Genomic DNA, 24,793 nt, shown 5'->3' with positions numbered 1-24,793 from the left:
TTCAGTGATTCCAGGCTATGAAAACAATTACATGTGAGTTGATTAGCATAGTATATCTGCCTGAGGTTCTAATAGATAAGGGGGAATACTTGAGAAAAGAATGCAATGAAGCTAATTATATTTTGTATTAGTGTAGACAGGAAGTATGTGGAGACGGAACATTAATTGTAAAGATTTAGAGTCACACTTTGTTGCTGGGTAAGACTAGTGGCAGTGAAGTCAGTAGGCTGGTTTTATTCTGATGAGATTGAGATTATTTTACAGGATTCAGAGTTGAGTACAATATTGCACTGTGTATTGGGTTTTCCTGGCTAGATTTTGGTAGTGGGGGGATGCCAGAAACTTCCCCCATGTCCAACAGAACCAATGCCAGTTGGCTTCAGGACAGGCTTGCCACTGGCCAAGGACAAACCCAGCAGCAACAGTTGTTATCTGGGATAGAAACTTAAAGGAGGGGAAAAAGCCTCCAAACCCACAGCAGGAGAGTGAGAGCATGTGAGAAACAGACCTACAGACAACAAGGGGAAGTGGGAGGAGGTCCTCCAGACTGTGGAGCTGAGCTTACCCTGTGGCCCATGACGAAGAACGTTGTGAGGGCAGCTGTCCCCCAGCAGCTCATGATGTCCATGGGGTAGCAGAGATCCCCTGGCAGTGCATGGAGGACCCCATGCTGGAGCAGGTAAATGCCTGAAGGATGTTGTGACTCCATGGGAAGCCTACACTGGAACAGAGTTCTGGCAGTAGCTGTGGACCCATGGACAGACCCTGTGCTGGACAGGTTTGATGGCTGGACCTGTGACCCCAGGGGGGACCCACATTGGGGCAGTTTATTCCTGAAGGACTGCACCTCATGGAGAGGACCCACCTTGGGCTAGTCAATGAGGAACCACAGCTCATGGGAAGGACTCACATTAGAGAAGTTCATAAGAGTTTTCTCCTGTGGGAGGGATCCCATGCTGGAGCAAGGGAAGAGTGTGAGCAGTCCTTCCCTGAGGAAAGAAGAAGCAGCAGAAATTAACAGTGTGAGTAATTGACCTCAGCCTGCATTTCCCATCCCCCAGCACCTCTAGGAGGGAGGAGGTAAAGAAGATCATTCGTGAAATTAAGCCTGGGAAGAAGGTAGGGGTGGGAGAATGTGTTTTAAGATTTGGTTTTGTTTCTCATTACCCTACTCTAATTTGATTGGCAAAAAATCAAACTAATTTCTGTGAGTCACGTCTGCGTTATCCATGATGGTAATTAGTGAGTGATCTCTCCTTGCCCTTATCTCCATCCATGAGCTTTTCATTCTATTTTCTCTTCCCTGTCCAGCTAAGAAGGGGGGTGCTTTGACCTGATGCTCAGCCAGGGTCAATCCACCATAGCAGGACTAAAATACACGGCAAAACCCAGGATGGCTTTACAGAAACGACTCCAGTTCATGCATTGAAAACTGCACAGGGCTGTGCTCAGTAGCTGTAAGAATCCCATCACTCCCTCTGAAAGGAAAAAAATAACAGCTTTTTGTGACTGTGGCAGAACTGTAGACATTTTCAGACATTTCTGAAAATGGTCACTACAAAAAGGTCCCTCCCATTTCAGTTTAGACCTGTTCTGCTGTTATCTGGACATTAGGTATAGGACTACCAATTCAATCTGAGAACAAATAAAATCCTTATTTCAAAATTTTTGTAACATGTATTTGATTCAGATTCATTGTAGCTACATTTTCTTAGAAGTTTATAAGTATTTATGTGATTCCAAGTTAAAACTGAATAGTCAACTGCATTATTTTAAAAATTCTATTTGTTGAACCTCTTGCATAATTTATAAGTGCTATAATCAAGGGAGAGCTCTTTTTAGAGAGTCTGACCTAACTAATGTGAATAGCTGTAATTTCTTTTTAAATGAGTAATGTGTCAAACTCACCAATGGCTCACCTTTGTTTGTGCAAGAAATGAAGGTGGACATTTCTATTTGCAAAAACCTATTAGACTGTCCAGCCTCCAAAATGTTACTCTTAGTCAATGGTTGTAAATAAATTAATCAAAAATAATGAAGAAAGTCTAGCCAGGTAAAATGAGAAGTCTGGCTGTCTTTCAGTTAAGTTTTGCCAAGGACATAATAGAAATAAATCCCATTTATGAAGTCTCAATGAGAAGCAGCAGCAGAATATCAAGTGTTCATGACAGGAGGAAAATACCTCCTATGACATGAGTAATGTTTCTGGCAGAAAAATATGTATTTGCTGAATTATCCTCAATAAAGGAACATTTGCACAAAATCATATTAATTTAGGAGGGTGTTTAATATTTGTGTGTTTGCTGGATCTATCTGACCAAAAAAAGTGGTGTGTAATGAAAATGCGTGTTGAAGATGTTACTTTTGGAATTAGAGTAATATTAACCAAGTTTAACTCAAATATTTCAGTTTATACATAGGACTTTGATGGAATTACAGTTTTGCTATAAACCATTAAGGGCACATTATTCCATATTTTTAATTGAAATTAAAACCTATAGCTTGTCAGCATAAGAAAAATTATGCTTTTCTAATGCCTACAGAGAGCTATATTTCACTATCTTTCCCACTCCCTGGGTACCGCTGTTGTCAGTGATAGGCATTTCTGAAGTGTAAAACAAACACAGGAACACTTTGTTCCTCAATACTCTCTGTTTCACTGTCTGAATAATTCCCAGATGACTCCACTCCACTCTAAGGGGACACATTGGACTGGTTTTGGAACTGGAGAACAGCCACATGACTGTGTTTGAAACCAAAAGCATTTCATTTCCATTGCTGTAATTCTGCCCGAGTATCTCTAATGTTGTGCTGTATGTTTTCCAGAGATGTTTTTCAAATTTTTTTTTTTTGAGGAAACTTCTACAGTTGCTCTGAACATTGGATTCATTTATTAGAAAGTTCTTGCTAAAACACAACTGTTTGTAGGTACAGATATTTGCAGAAGCAAACAGAAACTGCAAGGAGACAACAACAAAAAATCACATAATTCCTATTCTCATAGTACAGCAGGAATCAGCAATGCATAGGTGGGTAAAAATCACTCCAAACCTCCTCAAATGGACTCTTTCTGCTCCCGTTAATTTTCTCACACTTACAAAACATTAGTCAAACCTTCAGCCACTATTGAGGAATTGATCAATTATATACAGGTGATAAGCAGATGTTTGAAAGTATTCCACATAGGGGTTTTTCCTGATTTGAGTCAGAGTTATTCAATAATCTATTAATCACCACTTGTAAAATTTCACATCTAGATCTGTGCTGTGGAAGGGCTCTGGATAAACTTTATATTATTGGTCCTGGCTCCTAAACTGGTAGCTGACAGAAGTGCTGAGTCCAAGCTGTCAGACAGGATAGTTTTGGGTTGGTCCCTGGACTTCTGGCTTCATGCCCTTGTTCAGGATAGACCTGTCTCAGGACACTTGCTGCTGGATGCTTGTGTTTTCATCCAAAAGAGAACAGGGCAATGGAAAAGCAGAAGAAAGGTGAGTGGACCTCAGAGGAGGCATAATACCCAAAATTTAATTGGATTCATCTGGTGCTTATTTCCAAGACTGGAGGCTGGGGAGTATTTTCAAGTTAAATGGTTACCTACTGCATCAAAGTTTGCTCTGTCCTTTCTAAGCTGTTGGTAATTCCTCCTCTTTACAAAGGCACTACTATAACAATGTGTGCCTCAGTTGCCAAGGAGGTACCCAGCACCAGCATCTGTCCTTGGTTTTCCAGAGCAGAATAAATTCATAAATCAATGCCAACTGCCAGTCATGTTCTAAGCAGTCTTGTCTCTACAGGGACTTTTTACCAAATATTCAGGGAGAAAAAATTCCCCAGCAGTGAGACTTTCCTTCTAGTCTTTCTTCAGTTTTGAACTCAGAATCCTCCTTTCCGTGTCCATGATACTTCAGAATTTCAAGAGCTGCTCAGAAATAGATTACCTTTAATGAGGAAATACTACATATAATCACTCTACTAAAAAGACAAAGTAAATCCAGTTCCATAGACCTGAAGAAAATAGTTTTATGTTTCAGCAAAGTTCTTACATATTTTACACTGTTTCTGCAACCAAATGATCCAAACTAATGCACAGAAGGACACTGGCATAAGTTTAGCAGTATTATTAGTGTTAGCCAAATTAACAGACTGAAGGTACAAGGTGTTATTTTACACAGTTTCCCTATATGTCAATAGAAATGGAGGCTGCATGGATTGCAAAGAAAACAAAACAGGCATAAATGGCCATCTAAATTCCAAATGCCTTTCCTATTAAGGGAAAGGTCTTGTAAAGTTTATAATAATTTGATTTAGTTTTAAAATTTAGATGGTAACAAGAAATAATTCAGTAGGACATTGATGACTATTCTGATAAATTTCAATGGATTCAAACATCTATATTTGAGAGAAAGGCATCACAATTGGAAATAGCAATTCTGTGTGTTCTAGGGGATTATCTTGATTTTACAAGGTCATCTGCTTAGTGCACTATTCTGTATGCAACTATGTATGTATATAATACCATTAATTCAACTTTAGCAGCACAGAGTTGCATGAAAATACTGAGGAATGGTAGTAATGACATCAAGGTACAAAAGGGGCATAAAGCTCAGAATTCTTTTTCTGAATATGAAGAGTTTGATATAAACATCAACACAAACATCACCATATGCAGTGAAATACAAGAATTTGAAAAAAAAAATCAAGATATATAATTGTTGCATTTTCCTTTTCAAGTTATTGTGGTTTTAAACCTCATGATGCTCCCTTGATGAAAAACACCATTATAACCTTTTGAATCATTTAACTATTTAAGTAGTAGACATTCAAAATTCTGGTGGTTTGAAAAGTATAAAAACTGATTAATTTTTAATTTACCCAGTGCAGCATCTTTTGCTTCCTATTTTTCAAACAGTATACCCAGGAATGTTGCAAAGGCAGTAGCTAAAAACTGCCAGAAGCCATCACAGGAAGGAAAGAACTGGAAAAATCTTTCCAAACAGATCTGTCTCTTTCTTAAGGTCTCAGAATTACAACGGAGGATTACTAATCAGCGGATAAATTACCAACTTTTCAGTAAAGTGGTATTTGTAGAGTTTCTTTTTTCGTCTTTATCCTTGTTAATTCTTCTGTGGAAGTATTTGGCTTAACTCATGAAGTACTGTCATCTGAGAAGACTAATTTCTTACTGCCAAGCAGTTTTAAACACCATTCAGATATTATGATTCAAACAACCCAATATGTAGGGTGCCAAGAAGGACTAAATAGCTTTTTAGGTCAACTTGCTCCTGACTTTTGGCTAAAGACTGCTCAAGCTCAGTTTCCTACAGGCTTCCTTTGTGTTCCTTCACAACAGCAGCCACAAAAGAAACATTCACTTCTCTGTCAAAATACTGAAAATATTTAAATGTCATTAGATCAGTCATTAGTAGAAATGGAGTTTTTTATTCAGGATAGCTTGTCTCTCACATGGTGCACAGTACATAGAAATCATTCATTATATACCTGTACATGTCTTCATATGCTTGTACTGAAAACCATTTGTAGATTCAGATCATAAAACTGGCTAGTATGTGAAGCAAAAGGCAGACTTGGACATTTTGACTCCTTAGTGCACAGCAGTACAACATTCCTGAGCAAGGTTACTAGAGTTTTTAAACAGATATTTGCTTGGGCTTTGCAGTTATGTTCTAATGGTTGATGCTATAAGGAAAAACAAAGTGAACTGCATTATAGAATCATAGAATGGTTTGGATTTGGAGGGACCCTAAAGATCATCTAGTTCCAGCTTCCTGTGATGGGAAGGAACACCTACCACCAGAGCAGGTTGCTCAAAGCCCCATCCAGTCTGGCCTTGAACACTTCCAGGCACATGGCATCCACAGATCCGTAGGACAACCTATTCCAGTGCCTCACCACTCTGTCAATAAAGAATATTTTCCTAGTATAGAATCTTAATCCACACTCTTTCTGTTTAAAATCATTCCCTCTTGTCCAATCTAGCACATCTAGAAGAACATGGTCTTTTCAGGAAGGATAAGATTAAAAATGAAAAATAAAGTGAATGTGTACTTGTAATCACTGGCCGTTATCCAAAGGCTTTTCCCTGCATCTTGTTTGTTTCTATGACTTGTTTAAATTATTCCCTAATGCCTGAAGAATTAACTCTTCTTGGCCTCCTGGGGTAGTTTTTCTTAAAAACTAGTCATAAATCACCCTCTGCCTTCAGTCACACTGTGGTCCTATGCTCCAGTATTAATCCTTTGTTTCATAAAGAGTGAATTCAGACATATTTTAAGTATAGTAATTTAGAGCAGGTTGATAAGACAAGGTCTTCTTTAATATATTTAATGCAAATTAAAAGACAATTATAACTGACTGTCTCTTGACCACCAGTGTTTGTTGTCAAATAAGAAAAGGTACCTAGTTAAATTTATTTTTAGTTGCCTCCTTTTGAAAAGAAGAAAAGAGAATGAAAAACAACAAAGGAGAAAAAGAAAGACTAGAGGGCAGAGAGGAAAAAAAGAGTCTTAGACAAATAGCTTATTTGGCAAATTAAACATTTGGATTGGTATGGAGCAGATTGTAGAACAGAAAATGCTGAAATCAAGATCATCAAGGAACTGTCATATACATCAAATAGTTGCATCACAGAGTATGACATTAGAAAAATTAGATTCATTGAGTATCAAGGACAGATGGCACAAACAGATGAATACTGTACTTCCCTTTAAATGGAAATAGAAGAAAAATGCATATGACAAGATTTTGTTTGGATAATACCACTGGCATTAATAAAGTAACTCAGGTCATGAATTTGGGCCCCGGAGAACAATTTATGTCATATTCAGAAAAGGGTTCAGTATCTCAAAAGATAACTCTGGTTACTTTGAGACTGAAGGCTGGCTAAGGAGACACAAGTAGTTGCTGAACATTTTGAAACAACAAAACCAGAAGAAAAAAAATCAATAGAGCCTGAAATGAAAAGTGAGGAATGAAATGGGGAGGTTATAATTTGCTGCAATAACTCTGACAAGAAGTTTTACACTTGTACTGATCATTTTTTCTAAGCTACTCCAAAAAAGGATTTTCCATCCAGGCAGAGAAGAGCAGTAAACAGCCGGTCTACAAATCGCTTTCTAAAAAATTCACTTTTTTGTTTTCCTATAGCTTTTCTAAGTGGCCTGCAGCTAGAAAGCTGCTCTTCTTATTTCAGTCCAACTGCTTACCAGAAACCTGAGACCTCGCCAGTCTTTCAGTTGAGCTGTGGTCAACAGAGCTGGGCACCCCCTCAGGCTGCCCTCTTTCCTTCTATTGGACAATTTGGAACAGTTTGTAGGTCTGAACATGACCTAAGAGAAGGGCTCTAGGAAGGTATTTGGGCAAGATCATGGTTTTGCAAGAAGAGACCTGTTTTTCTTCTGGACAGGAATTTGCATGCAGGTCAGTGTTGCTCTTAACACCTGTATACATGGAGGACCATACTGGAAGTTTTTATAAAGATTTGTGATAGAATTTGCATCTCTTTTACTTGCTTTTCTGAATTTGTGTTCAGTGTATTTTTAGACATCGAGACCTGTGAGGAGAAGATGGCTGAGATGGAAAGAGAGGTAAGAGAGGCAAGAAGCACTGTACTGACCTGGGAGTCGGCAGCTCATGCTTAAACAAATAGTGCAGTCAGGAGCAGAGAGAGAGCTTTCAGCAGTGACTCAGATCTTCCCAGGGGCCAGAGGCTGCTGCAGTTCACTGTGACTCAAAAAATTGCTGAGATGCCTGGAAGCAGCAACTCACCTTTGAACACACAGTGACAAGAGCAGCTGAGTACAAGTCTTGTTTTTTTCTGAGCCAGTTTTCTTTGAGAATTTCCAGGCTTTGTTCCTTTGTTCAACACTATTAGGCTTGCTTTTTCTTTTTTTTTTTCTTTTTTTTTTTCCTCTTTTTTTTTCACTCTTTAAGAACCTTTTTGGAGTCTTCACAGAGAGAAATAATTCTAGCTACAGCCACTCCAAAACTGCAGGGTTTCCAGGGTCCTGCCCCAAAAAGCTCAGGTGTCCAGTGAGAGAAAGGGCTCCGTAGTTTGAAAACAGGTTAGACTTGGACCTCAGCAAAAGGAATCTTATGCAAAACTGCTTATGCCTTCAGTGAAAGAGACAGCAGGAATTTGTTTAGTTTTCCCATCCCACAGAGAGTATAATTTGTAAGGCAAGAGCGGATAGCATTGTGGTTTTCTGAGTTGTTTGGCATTCCAAGTTTCATATGCTGTACAGGTATCGTTCAACTCTAATATCAGATTTATTACAGTTTTGGAGAATGAAATTAAATCCTGATTTTGTGCATGCAGTGGGAAATTTAAAGCTTTCTCTCAGCATGCTTTTGTGTTCACAGGAATAGGGATAGTAGTGATATAGCAAGTAAGAATATTCCTTTTCCAGCAGAATTCTTTTGGTCTCTGGGCCTCTGTCATCATGTCAGCGGGAATGCCAAGGAGAACTGAAATCTCTGTTTTGTGCAAGACATTCCTACAATGTTTCTGTATCAAATTCAACTTTAAGACTACGACATTTTTATGCTTAAACAATTTGTCAAGCTTGCTACCTTAAGATTTTTAATTTTATTCCATGCAGATTCAAATATGTTCTTACCACTTCTGTAATGGGATACTGATGACTATAGTAATTTTGTGCTAGATGACGTAGTTCTTAAAGGACAGTAATTATACATCATAGGATCTTTGAGAAAGTTTTTGCATAACAGTTGTATCCTGGGCTCAAAGTTATGTTCTTTCACTTTGCAAAATAAAATTATAACACTTTTTAGAAAATTTTAATCACAAGAGGTGATAGTGAATTCCAAACTAGCTTTAATTTTAAAAAAATTTAAAAGTTATGTTTTCAGTGACGCAGCAATCACTACAAATTGTAATTGATAAAATTGATCTAAACTCGCTGCAAGGACTGAAGGACACCTGAAGCAGCTAGAAATATCTCTCCTAATGCTGCTTCTTTTCCTTCTTCCCATTTCGTGGCTTAGTAGACCTTTCTGTGGAAAACTTCTGCAATTTCTGAGGGAAACCCAGGCTTTTTTAAACTTCTGACAGTTTCCCTGTTATTTTTATCTACTTGGATCTCTGTCATCTTTTATAGAGCTGAGTCATATAGCTTTACTTATTATTCCAGTGATTTCTGCATTAGCAGGTAAATAAAAAATATTATTTAAAAACCTCAGAAAAACTCTAAATTGTATTTTTTTTCCCCAGAAAGCTAAACTTCTATTTTCTGTGCATCCTATGTTGCCTGCTGTGGGATTAGGGTTTGTGGTTTATTTTTATGCTCAGTGGAAACTTTCTTTTTATGAGAATGCAAGTGGATAAACTTAATGAAGTAAAAAATGGGGCCAAAAGTCTCTAAGAACCACAGAATATTATTTGGATGGAAATAAACACTGCTGCGTAACCAAGTTTCCTTTTTATTTGAAATAAAGCATGGATGATATTTCTGAAAATTATCTATAAGAAATCAAACAGTACAAAATAGGGGTAGTGTTTCAGCTGCCATTCACCAATGCCGCTGATTAGTTAACTCCCAACGATTTTTACAGGCAGCTTAGTCTGCTCATGTGCTCCAAAAAACCAGAATTCCCCTGCTGCATATCTTCTGAGGAGTTCTGAGTTATGTCACGGTCTGTGAAAGCCTGTAAATATTTCTTTCATCTAATGTTTTCCTGTTTATTTTTATGGAATATTTTACTGCCTTCAATCTCATCTACTTGTAAAAAGCATCTACTTGGATTTATCAGCAGTTTATACTGAGATAGAAGAGAAGAGAGATGGCAAAGGTGTTCTTAACACAAAAATATCATGAGATGTCTGGACAGGCACAAAATGCAATGTAAGATCTGGACACCGATTTTTCTTGTATCACATAACTCCTCAACAGCATGAGGATGTCTGGGTGAAGATGTGGCCAGTATTATCACTTCAGTAGCACAAAACAGAAGTTTTGTCTTCAAGTATTTATTGCATCTTTTTCTCTTTTGTTGGTAAAGAATACACTGTGTCACATTTCTAGGTTTAAATATAGTAGTGAAATACTGACTCTTGCTGTCTTTGTTGATAAAATTATCCACAAAATGTTATACGGTTAATGTTTCTACATTAACAGACAAGGTTTTTATCCCTGTAAAATGGCAAAGCACAATTGTACAGAAAGGAGAAAACAGAACTTGCCATACTTGGTAGTATCTTTCTTCCTCTTGCCTCTGCCCCTGCAAACCTGCAGACAGAATTTATGGGCAATCAGTTCAACACGAAACCTCCTCTGGTGTCACTATTTCCACTTCCTCACAATAAGTGGTAAATGTGTTTAAAGGACTGCTATTCTCTTTCACAAGCTTCAGATTGCTTATTCATAACAAAAAGTAAAAGAAAGTAAATGCTTGGAATGTAAAACATTTTCTTGCTGCAGTTGTAGAACAGAATTTCTTTTGCAAATAGAAAAGAAATTTAATGTGAACATGAAACTTCCTTATCTAGCAAGTTGCTAATTCTCAGCCTAGAAGTATTTGCTGATTGCTAGGCCTCTATTAAATACTTAAGTATGTATCTTTCTCAGCCATATTCATAGATCCATTATGAGATTTTGAGAGAATATTTTTCACTCCATGAGAAAGCTTTTTCAGTATTTTAAAAATCATTATTTATGCATAATAAATCTGGGATCCAAAGACTAACAAGCTGTCTCTACCACTATAACTGTAGCATATTTCTGCTATTTTATCCTTTCAAAAATATTCCTATATAATATGTTTAATCTTACTGACCTCTGATTCTTATTTTAAAATTAATTTTATTAGGTTAACGGAAGTGTCATAGCAATGCAGATATTTACATGGCAGTAGTGGTTCACAAAAATGCTATATTCACTGATGATGTCTGTGCCTGTTCTCTGAAACCTTCTTTGTGGTTGTTTTGTTGTTTTTATTTGGTAGTTTGCTTTTTTCTTCTTCCTTTTTTTTTTTTTAATTAGTACTAGGGCTGGTTTTGCAGACACTGACTGTTTTCACAATTGTCAGTCTCTGTGGAAATGTGTTGGTTTTTTCTAAACCAATCCTTGCAGGATCCCTGGGGAACCTGTTCAGGGAAGGTACTGGAGCTAGGAACAGTTTTTATATGACAGAATAAATTCTACCAGATCTACATGTTCAGAAGAACTGAGGCATAGCTTTAGCTTTCCTTACTTGTTTTCCTAGTGAATGTTGGGAATTGGATTTGGGAAATATTCATAGATACATTATATAGGAGAAAATGGTCTGGAAAGAGGCACAGGTATGTAATTTTTTTGCATGAGCAAATCTTAGTACTTTGCAAGAGAAATTCGTTGCATTTGTGCCCGTTTGTCATGGAAAAAAACCAGAGGGCTGTGGTTAAAAATGCTAATTTTGATTAAAGAATACAGATCTTCCTGGATTTCTAGTCATAGTGGGAAATCTGCTTTTTAAAATCTAAGCAAAAGCATCTGGAGCTCAGACTCTTAGAGTTGTCCTGACTGCAGCCCACACATCCCTTGACAAGATAAAGACAGTTTTTATGAGTATTCCTTTCAATGTTTAGTTATATGTTGTTGCTCTCGGAGAGCAGCCAAGATACTGAAAAAAGCTTCTGTCTGCAGCAGACAGTTATTAATAATTCTGAAACTGATGGTCAGCATGCCTGCCATTCCTGATAAGCTCTGTGCTAGCTATGGTAGCTAATGATGCCAACACCTATGCCCTCCTCAGTTACAAGCAGCTACTCAGGCTGAAGCTTGTGTGTGAATGGATTGCACATTTCCTTGGATGTAGGTCTGTGTTTAAGCCAGGGAAAAAGATCCAACAGGAAATGATCTTCTGCTGACTGGGTGGAAGGACAAAATACTTGGGAAGCTCTTGCTTATCAAGACATGTTATCTTCTGAGCCAAGTAAGAAAAAACAGAAAAAAAAATCCAATGAAGTTTTTCAAGATTTTCTTTGGCTTTATTTTTCAAAATAGCAAGCAATTAATCTTTTAAAATATATTTCAAATGAAAGCTCATGTAACAAAATGCATGACTATAGTTTGGAAAATTATATTTCTCAAGCATAACTAATTAGTGGAAAAATTAATCCTAAATTTGTTTTGAGCTAATAGTTTTACAAAGCAAATAAGTGATTTGGAAATGAAACAAGATTATCTAAATATGCACTTCAAGAAATTAATTTTTATTGTCAGACTTATTTCCTCAAATTAAAATCTTTCTTAATTTCTGTAGCATTTCTACTGTTTTGGTAGACACGGAAGTTAAATGCTTCACAGTTAAGGTGATAAATTCTGCTCTTCATTCACATCATATGTGAACACATGCATTGTCTGAGATCTGACAGAGAATAAATTTTATTGTCTCAATTGCATTGGAGACAAGTGCTAATGAAATGAAAGGCTCTATGTAGATTAACTGTGTACAGTAAGGAAAATTCTTTCCTTTGTTTTACACCCTGTCAATACTATTTTTTATTGTTTTTAATGTCTGTGTTATGAAAGATGGAAAACAACTATTCATCACTGAATTCCTCTATACCATAGAAAATTACTCTACAATATTTCCCCCACTTCTGTCTCTTCTCAGCTGAAACATTCTGCTTTGTTTCATTGTTACAATTATGGGAAGCATATAATAATCTTTGTTGTTAATCCTGAAAATTTACAATTCTTTCTGGCAGTGAGCAGAATCAGAAAAGCAGACATTGTTTGAAATATTTCTATGAATTTATTTATTCAGGTTGTTCTCAGGAAGAAATCATAGAATCATAGAATGGTTTGGGCTGGGACAGACCTTCAGATCATCTGCTTCCAACTTCCTGCCCTGGGCAGGGACACCTTCCACCAGACCAGGCTGCTTAAATCCCATCCAACCTGGCCTTGAACACTCCCAGGGACAGAGAATTCTCCGCTTCTCTGGGCTACCTATACCAAGGTCTCACCACCCTCACAGTAAATAATGTGTTGCTAATATCCAATCTAAATCTACCCTTTTTTAGTTTGAAGCCATTTACAGTAACTATAGTTTTATCAGGTAAAACTAAAAACCTCTTTTGAGTCAGACTTCAAAGTGACTCTTCAGACTCCAGAAGTGTAATTTATTAACGTGTGGGTGGATTCAACTTAACTGTGCTCCTACGTTGGACTGCTATTGTGTGGACAACTAGAATTTTGGCAAAGAGCACATGAATAAGTCTAATAATTTAGAAAATATATGTTATTCTTGTCCAATTGCCAAAATATTTTATAAATAATTCCTTTGCCTTTTACTCCTGGATGAACTGAGAAGTTGAATTTATTCAGCTTTTCAAAGAAATCAATTTTGCTGCTCTTTATTGATGGTCATGGTAAAAAGGGTTTTTAATTACCTTGTACTTCTATTGTTCCTCTTTCCTTTTCCATTTTAGAAACAGCTAAACTGTTGTCTGCATGAAACTTCTACTAAAAGAATGGTAGTTTTTTTTCTTTGACTTAATAAGCAGAGCAGAGCTAATTATACCCTGATAAAAAATTCAGTTGAATAGTTCAGAAGCCTATTTATTTGCAAACAGAAAGTACTTCTGATGAATTCTTTCCAAGGGACCAACAGAGAAGCCACTGCCTGTTGTATCTGACTTATCAGCTTTGCCTCTGAATGCTGGTGATGGAATCTTAACTGGATGTGGCCAGAAGTGGTCGCTTCTCTTCTCTACCCAAGATTAATTTAGCCAGATATGAATTCTTCCTAGGCCTATATTTTATTTTAATTCACTTATACCCTTTCTTCAATTTTTGTAAAGCTCCTTCAGTGTTTTAAATGTACTACCTTCTAATAAACCAGTATGTGTTTCCTCCAAGCAGTGTAAACTGTTTATCACAAATCTTATAAAGGATGAGCTACCTTTTGCATTTCAATTTTTAAAAACTGTCATTGGTAATCTTAGTATTGCAAAATGTCACTTAATTCATTTACAAAATTCCATGATCTCAACCATTTTTCCTATAATTGAACAGTAAAATCGAAGAGGGTTCAGCATCCTAAACACATTTTTCCTGAAACTAGAAGAATAATAATACTGTTTCATATATAGTGATTCCTGGTTTAAATATAATACCCATAACTCCTTTTTTATGCAAGCTAGAAAGTAAACGGATAAGTAGGTACATAAAGACAATGGAAATTTATTCAGATTTTCTAATACAAACCTGAGGCAAATTTATCACTTCTAGATGGCGAATAGCAGCAGAAGGGAGAAGTTTCTTAACAAAGCCTGAAGGACTTTGGCCTTCAATTACAGACAGAAGATTCAGCTCTTGTTTAATGACCATCTTCAGCATCATGCTCTGTGTGAATCCAGACCTTTTACTCCAATGTCAGCATACTTGTCAACTCTCAAATGACTGCAATTTCCCTAAATGTTTATTCCTTCTCCTGCAGGAAGTGATAAAATTCCTTATGAGTGCAATTGTCTTGTCCTAGACAATGTGAAGATATTCATCTTTGCAAAAGGAACAAATAATTGCTCCTCATGAATTCCACATGCTGGAGTACATGACTCTAAATAGAGAAAGGATTGGATAGAGACAGCTGCTTAAAACAGTTTGTTGAAGACCAGACCTGTGAATGCTTCTTGTAAATGCTCTGTTGTAAATGTTCTATACACTTTTAACTTGCTGTTTGCCTCTGACTTCTCATTAGTCTTTCTTAAAAGTTGAGGCGTGTCAATTTATTTTGTGATTATAATAGCATTGTCTTTTATTTTTTTAATAAGTTATTTTGTGGAATTAGTAAAAAAAAACCCCAGACAGCTGTTTTATTTAAATGTTATTTAATTAAAGCTGGTATGATGTATAACAAGTGCCTAGGTGACATGTTGGTGAGAGTACTGCTGGTAACTGCATAAGGACCTAACTGAAATTGAATCTTCTATAGTTTTTGGATATATGCCAGGCTTGCTGAGTTTCAAAATAGTACAGGAATTCTCAAGCTTTTATTAAAAGCACACTACTTTACTCCTATAGCAATTCCAGTGCTATAAATTAATTGCCTCTTTCTATTTGTGAAGGTGCTTCCACCATGATTAGTAGACTAGCACAGCACTATGAAATGCACACAATAAAGATGACATTGTACTTTATCTTCTTCCATTTATTGGAACTGCAGGGTGCTGATTTTAAAGCTTGAAGGAAAGAAGATATTTTGAACCATATGGGCAGGATAATTTTTATGTTTAATATAAGTGACTGTCTAAGAGCTGAACCAGAAGAGTGGCTCTTGTTATATACACCATCTTCAGGAGAAGCTGTCTCCAAACCACAAACCATTCTTGACCTCCTCCGTTTTTCATAAATGTGCTGACCTGGTTGACCACAATGACTGTGTGGGATTAAGGCGTTGTTCTAAGGTGTCTGTCCTCTTGCTGCTCTCCAGCTGGCTTTGGAAATAGCCCTGGACTTTGTCCAAATTGATGAAAAGTAAATCTACACAAATAAAGCTGTCTTCTCACTACTATGAGTTTAAGCCCCAGAGCCAAGAATAAGGTCTATTGCTGTTTAGCTTCAACTTCACAGCCTCTAGAATGGTTTAAGGCAGAAATCTGACATTTATGAAGTCTTTATACCTTTTGAAGACTATAGAAACAGTAAAAGATAAAAGTAGTGCTTCTGAAGCCATAATTTTTGCTGAATCTCCAGGGCTTGTTTCTCTCTCTTGGATAGTGTATGCCTTTCCTCAGTGCTGGTGTTTTTCATGTAGAAAAAAGGGCAATTTTGAAGTGTGTTTTGTGCTGAAATATATAATACAACAAAGTGCCCTTTAGGTGAAGAAAAAACCCCAGAGACTGTGATCCTAACATATATATGTATTTCTCTACCTATTTCTGCTCTGAGAGTGTTTTAAACTAGACTACAGATATTCTGCTTAAAAAACAAGACATTTGCAAACATTATTGAAAGATGGACAAAGAATTGTGAATGTATTGGTAGTTACTAGTAGGCACTAGGTTCTTCTAGTCAGGAGGGTGGCATTTCATGAATTATATTTGAATTTCTGTACTAAGGATGGCATATAATAGAATGCAAAATGAGGCAAATTTAGCTAATTTCTCCCCTTTATATATGTGATTGTTTAAATAGGTAATGAGTAAAAATGGTTATTTGTGTGGTAAGAATCACACCCCTGCAGACTATAGATACAATTTAGTAGTGTGGTGAGTCTTCTCAAATTAAAAGTTCAAATGCTGAAGTAGTGTTGAAAAACTCATATAAAAATGTCTTCTCTTATTAATTTGAGTCAGAAAATGTTGCAAATCTTATGAAAGTCTGTGCTTAGGGATTTAGCCTGGTGATGTATAAAGTTTGGGAAGTTCAAGTGGGAAAAAATTCTGAATATAGAATTTTAAAAATTATGGAAAGCCCTAGTATTTTCTTATAAACCCTGATGTAAAGTCCGAATAATGTGCAAAATTCGCCCTTTGTACATAGCTCACTTGAATCCAAACTCTGAAACTTGGGATAAGTCTTAAGAAAGAATTTGATTTGAGAACCTGTGTGCTGTATGTGAGAGCTGGGAAGCATTTCTGGGAACCTAACAGAGACACTGATGAATTCAGTTGCAAATATCTTTCCAGGAGGAAGGCTGATTTGACATGAAGAATCCCAAAACCTACTAACTTGGATATCTCCCTGTGATTTTAACTTTTTTGTTGTTCTCACATCTGCAAAAAAAGTACCTCACTTGGAAGCAGCACATTTGTTCTGCTTGTTTCTGTAAAAGAAAAAGAATACATGGAGTGTTTTCAGAAGTTGTTTGCCAATATATTCAAACCTATTCCTGCTGAAAATGGAGAAATAATACATACTACAAAAGTTCTGTTTCACACATGAAAACTCTTTAAAGAATTTTGGGATTAGGAGTGCCTATTTCTAGCTGATTTTCTTCTCTTGCCCTTTTTAATGTGATGCCCATTTTAAAAAGAAATTTGATATTGTCTTAAAAAATCCAACAAATACACCAAACTTTAATTTTGAAAAAGTTTACAAATCTAATCTATTTTCCATTATGATGCAGAGGAAGCAAAGAAACAACAGAGGACTTCAATTTTCCTGTGAACAGCAGTTTAGGATTTGGAACAAGCTCTTGTTCATTCTGGAAGGTGGAATGAAATGTTAAAACTTAAGTATATTGATGTAAGAAATACTATAAAGGCCCAGAAAAGTAAATTTTGTTGCCATATTATTTCTCTATAAAGTTTAATCAGTCATTTTCAAATTCAGGAGACAATTCAGTAGCTGCATTATTCAGCACAATAACTTGGAAAGCTCCATTCAGCTTTATGGATTTAGTATATTATTCAAAATGGAATTCTGGAAGTCACTCAGTCTTAAACAATAAAAAGAAATAATTCATTTCAGACTTGAGGTTGATCATCTAAGAAATCCATCCAACATTTTATGCTGAGTTTTATTTTCCTTTCCCTGTGGCCTGTGAAGGATGTCAAGTGAACTCACTTCCCTGTCATTTGCAGCCACGCTTAGACAGTTGTAGCTGCTGAAGCGTAGCCTGAAGTATTGCTTTTGGAAATGTGCACAGCTGACTTAATGGAGGTTGGAAAAGCCACCACTAAAGAATAAACCACATGTATTTAACCACCCACACCCCCTGCTTGTGTTGATGTTTGCACATCTACCTGGGATTTTGCACATATGTGCCCAAATGGATTTTTATGTGTTCATGCACATATTTGCTTACCTACCTGCATATCTATACACACACACACACACACACACATATTTCTGCACACTCATGTATATTTATGTGAATGCATGTGAATTTGCTCACCCACACTTGAAGAGAGACAGGGGAGGAAGACTAAAGATACTTATTGGGTAATCTGACAGGTGAACAAGGAATTTCAGCACACAGGAATTGTTAGAAGCGAAAGATTAAAATTTGATGGTAAATATTAGATGTGAAAGTGACATTGAACACTATGGGACTCCTGCACTACGAGCTACCTGCAAAGGGAATCAGGGCAACGGACTCAAATCAACACATGGAGAAGAGGTTAGTCCTTAGAAGCGTTTTAAGAAGAAGCTATGGTAGGACATGATTATCTGCTGAAAGTAAATGATGATTCAAGAAGAAGAATAAAATACAATGAAGATTTAGGCACCTGTTCTGGCTGAATAGGATTACAGAAAGTGTTGTACTTAGTAGTCTTATGCGAAAAAGACCTCAGCAAGATTTAGGCATATCCTGCAACTGAGGATTTATCAGGATCAACAAAAGATGCCGGGAATTACATGCCTGACAGGCAATATAACAGTAAATAGGATCTGTAGACTTACACTGTTCCATTGATAAATATGAGGGCTGGATCGAGGTGAGAGGAAAGGAATTAAGAGCTTTGTTTATTTAAACTGCACATAAGCTAAGAAATAGATACCCAGGAGCAAGTATTGGAAAAAGAATACAGAATTTTGGTTAGGTTATTATTTGTACACTGAAGTTGACCTTCAGCTATGGAATCTGCACAGAAATTGGAAATTATTAAAAAAAATGTTTTATATTTTATTATACCAGAGGAAAAACACATGAAAAGATAAATGGGTGATCTCTTTGAGGTAAGGAAAATAGGAAGGATTAAGAGAAAAGGAAAACCAAGGATTGAAATGAGATAGGAAAACAATTAAACTATGGGAGCAGAGGGGATATAAAATAAGTGGACTATGAAAATGTCAAATAAGTGATTCAATCAGCATTTTTCGGGGGTATATGACTAACACTGGTCTCATTCTATAGAGAAATACTGAGGTAAAATAAAGCTTGAGGACCTGATAGATTTTGTGTAGCATGTAAATTGTGAAGTGAAAAACTAGTTTTAGATCTTATGTCTCCCTCGGCCCCAATCTGCCTAAACAGTGGTACTATGCGAAAAACACTGTGAAATACATCAAGAATAAAAATTTGTAAAAAAGTATTTTTAGAATCAAGATGGGCAGAAGGGCTATAAGAGATTGACACAAGAAAGAGAAACAGTGAAATATGAAAGTAAGAAAAAGTATAATTGCAGTAGCATTGACAGAAACTTTTTTGATGATGTTTTTGTCATCAAGCACTGAAGTATTAGGTTTCATGGTCTATAGTACAGATAAAATCTTACTGCTTTAGTTTTCCCCATAAATTATTTCAATGTATATGTCATGGGAAAAAAGGCAGGAAATTTCAAAATGTCCCTTAGTGTGAAAAGAAATTCCAAAATTCCCATGGTTATTGACTTGTGGTAGGCCCAGGGTCAATTTCTATAGAAAGAGAATTAACTCAGCTTTCAAGTTATGTGGGTGTTAGTGTTATGTGGGTGAAAAGCTATTTCTATAGAGAGAAAGCACATGGATGTAGCTTTTATGTTTATCTAGTGATTTTGTTTTTATTTACTTTCAAGCAAGCAACAGTCATATGTTTGTATATGTTTAAGTAACTTTAAAAAATAGTTTAAAAGTTTACCAGGCTGGATATACCTGTGGCTGAGGACCATGTGTAATATTAATAGGTGGAACGTAATTAGTTTTTGTATATTTTGTCTTTGGAGGATATTTGAAAGTGTCTACAGAGGGGTTTTCTAAAAGTATGTGTATGAAATCAACCTCTTTGATTTTTGGGGATTACAGGACTATTCAGAATACTCTGCACTTGGAAATAAGCACAATTTTCTCTGTAATAAAGCCAAAAGCAAAATGCAACTTTGAATCTTATTGAAACAATGGATATTTTCCTCCCTTTTAATTTTGTGTTGGTCACCCTAACTATTGACAAATAATTACAGAATAGTGTTCTATCTACTTATAAAAAGGAGTTGACTGTTTAATTACTTTTCTGTTGATAAACTGAACACAGAGGAGAGATTAAATTAAACCAATTGATTAAAAGTGTAGTAAATGTAGCCTTTTAGGTAGCCTCCTATTTAGGCTCTTTCTGTTTGGTGCCTTGAGAATCTTGCTTCTCTTCAATGCCAGAGGATTTAAATGGCACTTTACAGGAAAAAATATTGGAAACAAGGTAGCTAAAAACCAGAGAGAGCATCAAGATGGAGGTTGTTTGAGGATAAAATGTGTTGAAGAGGATCAGAGGGTTGTAAGGGCAATAAAGTTACCTGAAGGGACTGCTAACATGGTATCTCCAGAGGCTTTCTGTTATTAGTGTCATTTATTCTTGTGATGGATGTCCTTAAATAATTCTAAAACCCATCCTCAAATAAACTGTAGTCTGCAGCCAAATGAACCATGCTGCTGTTTGTTTTTTAAAATATTTTTTATCATCTATCTATCATCTATCTATCTATCTATCTATCTATCTATCTATCTATCTATCTCAGTATCAAGGTATGAACTGCCAGTTTGGCATTTACCTTTTATAAAAGGTGTTGTTCATTGACTAACAAGGTACTAGTCTTGTCTATGTCTGCTCAGTCAGAGACTTACATATTTCAAAGGCACCTATGCCTACCCAGGGTGGATTATTGCTGCAGCAAACAACCTCTCATTACCAAGAAAGCTGCAAGTCAGTACTGCTTAAGAGAGGTAGCCAGAGCAGAAGTTGTGTTTAGTAGCATTTCCAGTAAATATGTAGAGGAAATAAATTCTAGGCATGTTCCAGGCTTTCATAAATTTGAGCAGATAATCCCTTAATAGAAAGGGCTACAAAATTTCCAGGTCAACTGGTTCTATTTCTCTGCCAGTTGAATGAATGTCAAAGAATGTTCTTTAGCTAAGAAAAAATTACCAGGTATTAAATATTGTTTCTATGTACCTTCAAATATAATGAATTGATTTTGTTAGGCTGCAATAATGATCTTTATCTTCAGAATTATACTTGAGTGACTTCTACTTATGGTGCCTCTACATCAGAGTATTAACCAAGACAAGTTGTGCACAGATGCAAGGAATCTTTTAGTCATTTTTACTGCTTTTTCCTCTTTACTTTTTACATGAGACTGGAGCAGTCTCAGAGCACACAAATTAGATTTATCTTCAGATGGTTGTCAGATATGCTCCAAAACTGCACTTAGTGCAGTTGGAATTAATTAATGGATGTTCAACTTCCCAAACTGGCTTAGAAATCTTCAAGAAAAATTGCTGGAGATGTGTATAATATGGATATTGGGGTATACCTAACTACTGGTTAAATCTATGAAGTGACAAGTTTTTGAAGAGGCATCTCCATTAGTTGTGGTATGCTGGAATGTGCCCTAGCACACAGCAGACAAATGTGGAACTCAGGTGTTTCCATAGTGCAGCTAGGGGCAATCACTCCCATCAGTGTGATAGCAGACTGATCTTGTTAATCTGCTGCTGCAGATGAGGAAAAGGCTGCATTCCCATGAGCTCTCCACCCTCCACTCCTTGGGATATCAATCTTCCTACTTGCTTATGCCTGGAGCTGGGGTTTAACTTCACTTAGAACATGGATGATTTCAGAGTGACTCCTAGAGAATTATTCCTGTATTTACTTTCATGAACAGACTAATGGGACTGAAAATAATGTTCAGTCTCTTATAAGAGAAGTCTTTTAGACATCTCCACTAGAAATGAGTGACAAGCACATTTTTCCTTTAAGCTTTGAATGAATGGTTGGAGCCCTGAATGAGATGCACTGGATTTTGATTTAGATGCAGAAAAAGCTGGTAACTGAAGCTTTACCTACACAGTGTTCTATTTCTACTAACCCTAAAAGGAGACTTTGTGTAAAGTATACCCTTGATTTAAATTGCTATTGATTTTATTATCTCACTAATGAAGGATGATGAGGAATGCAAAGTTAGTTATGTTCGTAAACTTCTCAACCCTGAATGTTTTATCAGCCTGTTTGCAAGATTTCTTTAGCCACTGCAAGCTGATAATTCTGCTTAATTTCTTGTGCTGAAAGCAATTTATCTGTAGCTCTTTGTCCTCTAGGGACAAGTTGTGTTCTTGAGGCAAAATAATATTTATGTAAATGATTAATCTGTATTGAAATCTGATTATTTAAATCTTCATGTTTTTTAATTCACTTCTTGTCCTTATTAAGAGCAAAATCACTGGTTATCCAAGCATCCTTTTCAGAAGATGTGATCATTTACTAGTAAAAAAGTAATAAGTAGGAATATGATTTTGCAATGCTGTCTATTTCTAAAATATAGTGTGAGTCCTACTTCCACCTCTGTAGAATGGACAATCAGGCTGTTCTGGGATGTGCAGTTGTGTATCTTGATAAGCTTCTTGCATTCCTTCTGCCTGTGATAAGGTTTTTATCCATACCTTGGACAGCTTGGTATGTACACCAATTGACATGGATCTGTCCTGCTTTTTTCCCAGTGCAACAATAATTTCATAAAGCTTTCTTGGGAAGCCAATACTTGGGGTATTTTTCTTTATAACTAGAAGGCATTGGTAGAAAGAGAAGTCAGAGTGAATTCAGGGAGGCATGGGGAATGTGTACAGGCAGCAAGTACAGCCATATCAGTGTTGGTGGAAGCAAGCTGCTGAGGCCATCTGAAGCTCAAGACTTTCATTTGTAACTGGAGTACAGTGAACCTTCTGTAGATTCCCAAGGGCTCTGCATCTCCAATGTTATCTATAATTTTATTGAAGCAGCTCCCCACATTTTGAAGTGCATTGCCAGAGGTCCAACTGTGACACCTGTAAGACTGCACTAGCTGTCCCAGGTATTCCTCATAGTCAATAGAGATGAATAAGTACATGAATCATTTAAAACAGGTTTATCCTTGGTTATGACTCTAAAACCAAAAAAGGAAAATTTTGACTGTAAAAGACTGGGGTGGGTAAGTCAAGCTTTGACAATTGATTCTTAGGTGTGTAGGGCAGAGTTTTCAAAGGATAGTTTTAGATACTGAATTTTCCTTTTATTTATTGTGTAGTAACAATTTTGGTTCGCTCAACAGTCTATATTCTTTTAAAATCCTCCTATGAATTCTGTACAAAGAGGCACAACCTAATAAATAGATAACTTTTAAAAATATTACATGGAAAAACGTTTCTTTTTGCAGTGTGTAATATTTAAGCTTTATATGGTACAGAAAAGAGACATTTTCAGCTGGACTTGACTACAAAATGAAGAATCTAAAGAACAGCAAAGGAGATTGATCAATGCAAGACAAACACTGCAGATGCTTTTACTTTTCCAAAGAGGAGGGGGCAAGGGCTAGAAATCCAGGTCAGCACAGCCATTTTGGTTTGGCAGGACTTGAAGCATTATTCCTTAAAAGAGTCTTAGATACATATTTTGCCTTGAAGCAAAATAGATCCTAATATAATAGCAATATATTAATTTCTATTCTGCAAAAACTAACCCAAACAGTACCAAACACTTTGTGACTTCTGAGCACCTTTTAATGTTTGCTTCGGCACAGAAAAATGAATTGATTTTGCTAAAGGATCTCCTTCTACCCAACTAAATATAGACTAGCATGAAATCACAATAGTACTTGAAAGTTTAGTCTTCTTTCCTTCTCTTACTTGCAGGATATTACTTGCTTTTGTTTACAATCACTTCTAGAGTCAGTTTGGTCTGTGCTCGCTTAATAGAACTTGGGAAATACTGCAATGATGCACTATCTCCACCTTCCTTCCTCTTGAATAATTGTTCCTGCTGCTTGGAAATGCTTTGTGAGCCCATGAGATAATAAAACCAAGATAAAAATAAATGGTAACTACCCAAAACGCTGGTACCATTTCTCCTCCTCCATAGGCAAAAACATTTTCAGCATGTGAAGAAAACTAAAAAGTAAAAGAAAAATAGTAGTACTGACAGTAAGTTTGAGAATGAGTCAGAAGTACTTCATGGACTTGAAATGTGTATGCCTGTACAGGGAGTGGCCAGAGTAGAGGGAAATGTTGCTTTAGGGGTACATAATGTGGAAGGGAATGAAGAGAAGCTGTCACATTATTTCATGCATATGGCATCTAGGAAAGAAGTGCTTAATAATTGAACTTTATGTATAACCCCCTGTGTAGGAAAAACAAAAAAAGAAGCCATCCTCTTTCTGTCTGGAGCAGATTACTTGTACATTAAATTATTTTCTGGACTCATCAGTAGGCTTGCACAAGGTGAATTAGAGTTTCCTTCCATAGTTGTGCATGCTGTGAACCATAGCTCATGTTTGACTTCTAGAGACCTGTGTTAGTGGGATAAATCACATCAGGAGGGGCAGTGGTCTGGGGCTGAGAGCACTGCCCTTTGTGATGCCTGGAGCTTCACAGGGTTTTCCACAGGGCTTGAACTTCCCCCTCCCCAGCTGATACCTACAATATTCACCAGTTCTGCGATTTAGAACAATTTCATGGACCACATTTCAAATGCATGTGTGCTGATTTGGACAAAACAAGAGCTCCCTAACTTCTAGGTTAAATTTGTAGTTGAGCAAACATCTTCAAGGTATTCTTTCAAATTCTTTCTTGCAAAGCCTGTAATTGTGAATCTCTTTGACTGGTCCCTAAACTATTTTAAAGGTATACTTTTGGGATGCATTTGAAGAGAGGAAAGACATTATTTGATCAAAGCACAGAACTGGGAAATCTGATTTATCATCTGTTCTGTCCTGGTATTCCTGCATGATCTTGCGCAAGGTGCTTGGAATTTACTGAATAATACTTATATTTAAAACTAGCACCTTGTTCAAGAGAATGAAAGCCTTTGGATAGTCAAAGTGTTATGGGCTGACTCTACGATCACACAATCAAAAAAACACCCCAAATCAAAACCCAACATCTCC

The sequence above is a fragment of the Melozone crissalis genome, unplaced genomic scaffold (genome assembly GCF_028551555.1).
Source record: "Melozone crissalis strain CALT ecotype California unplaced genomic scaffold, PUWL_Pcris_2 ptg000042l_1, whole genome shotgun sequence".
In the NCBI taxonomy this organism is placed as follows: domain Eukaryota; kingdom Metazoa; phylum Chordata; class Aves; order Passeriformes; family Passerellidae; genus Melozone; species Melozone crissalis.
This window is presented reverse-complemented; position numbering follows the sequence as displayed.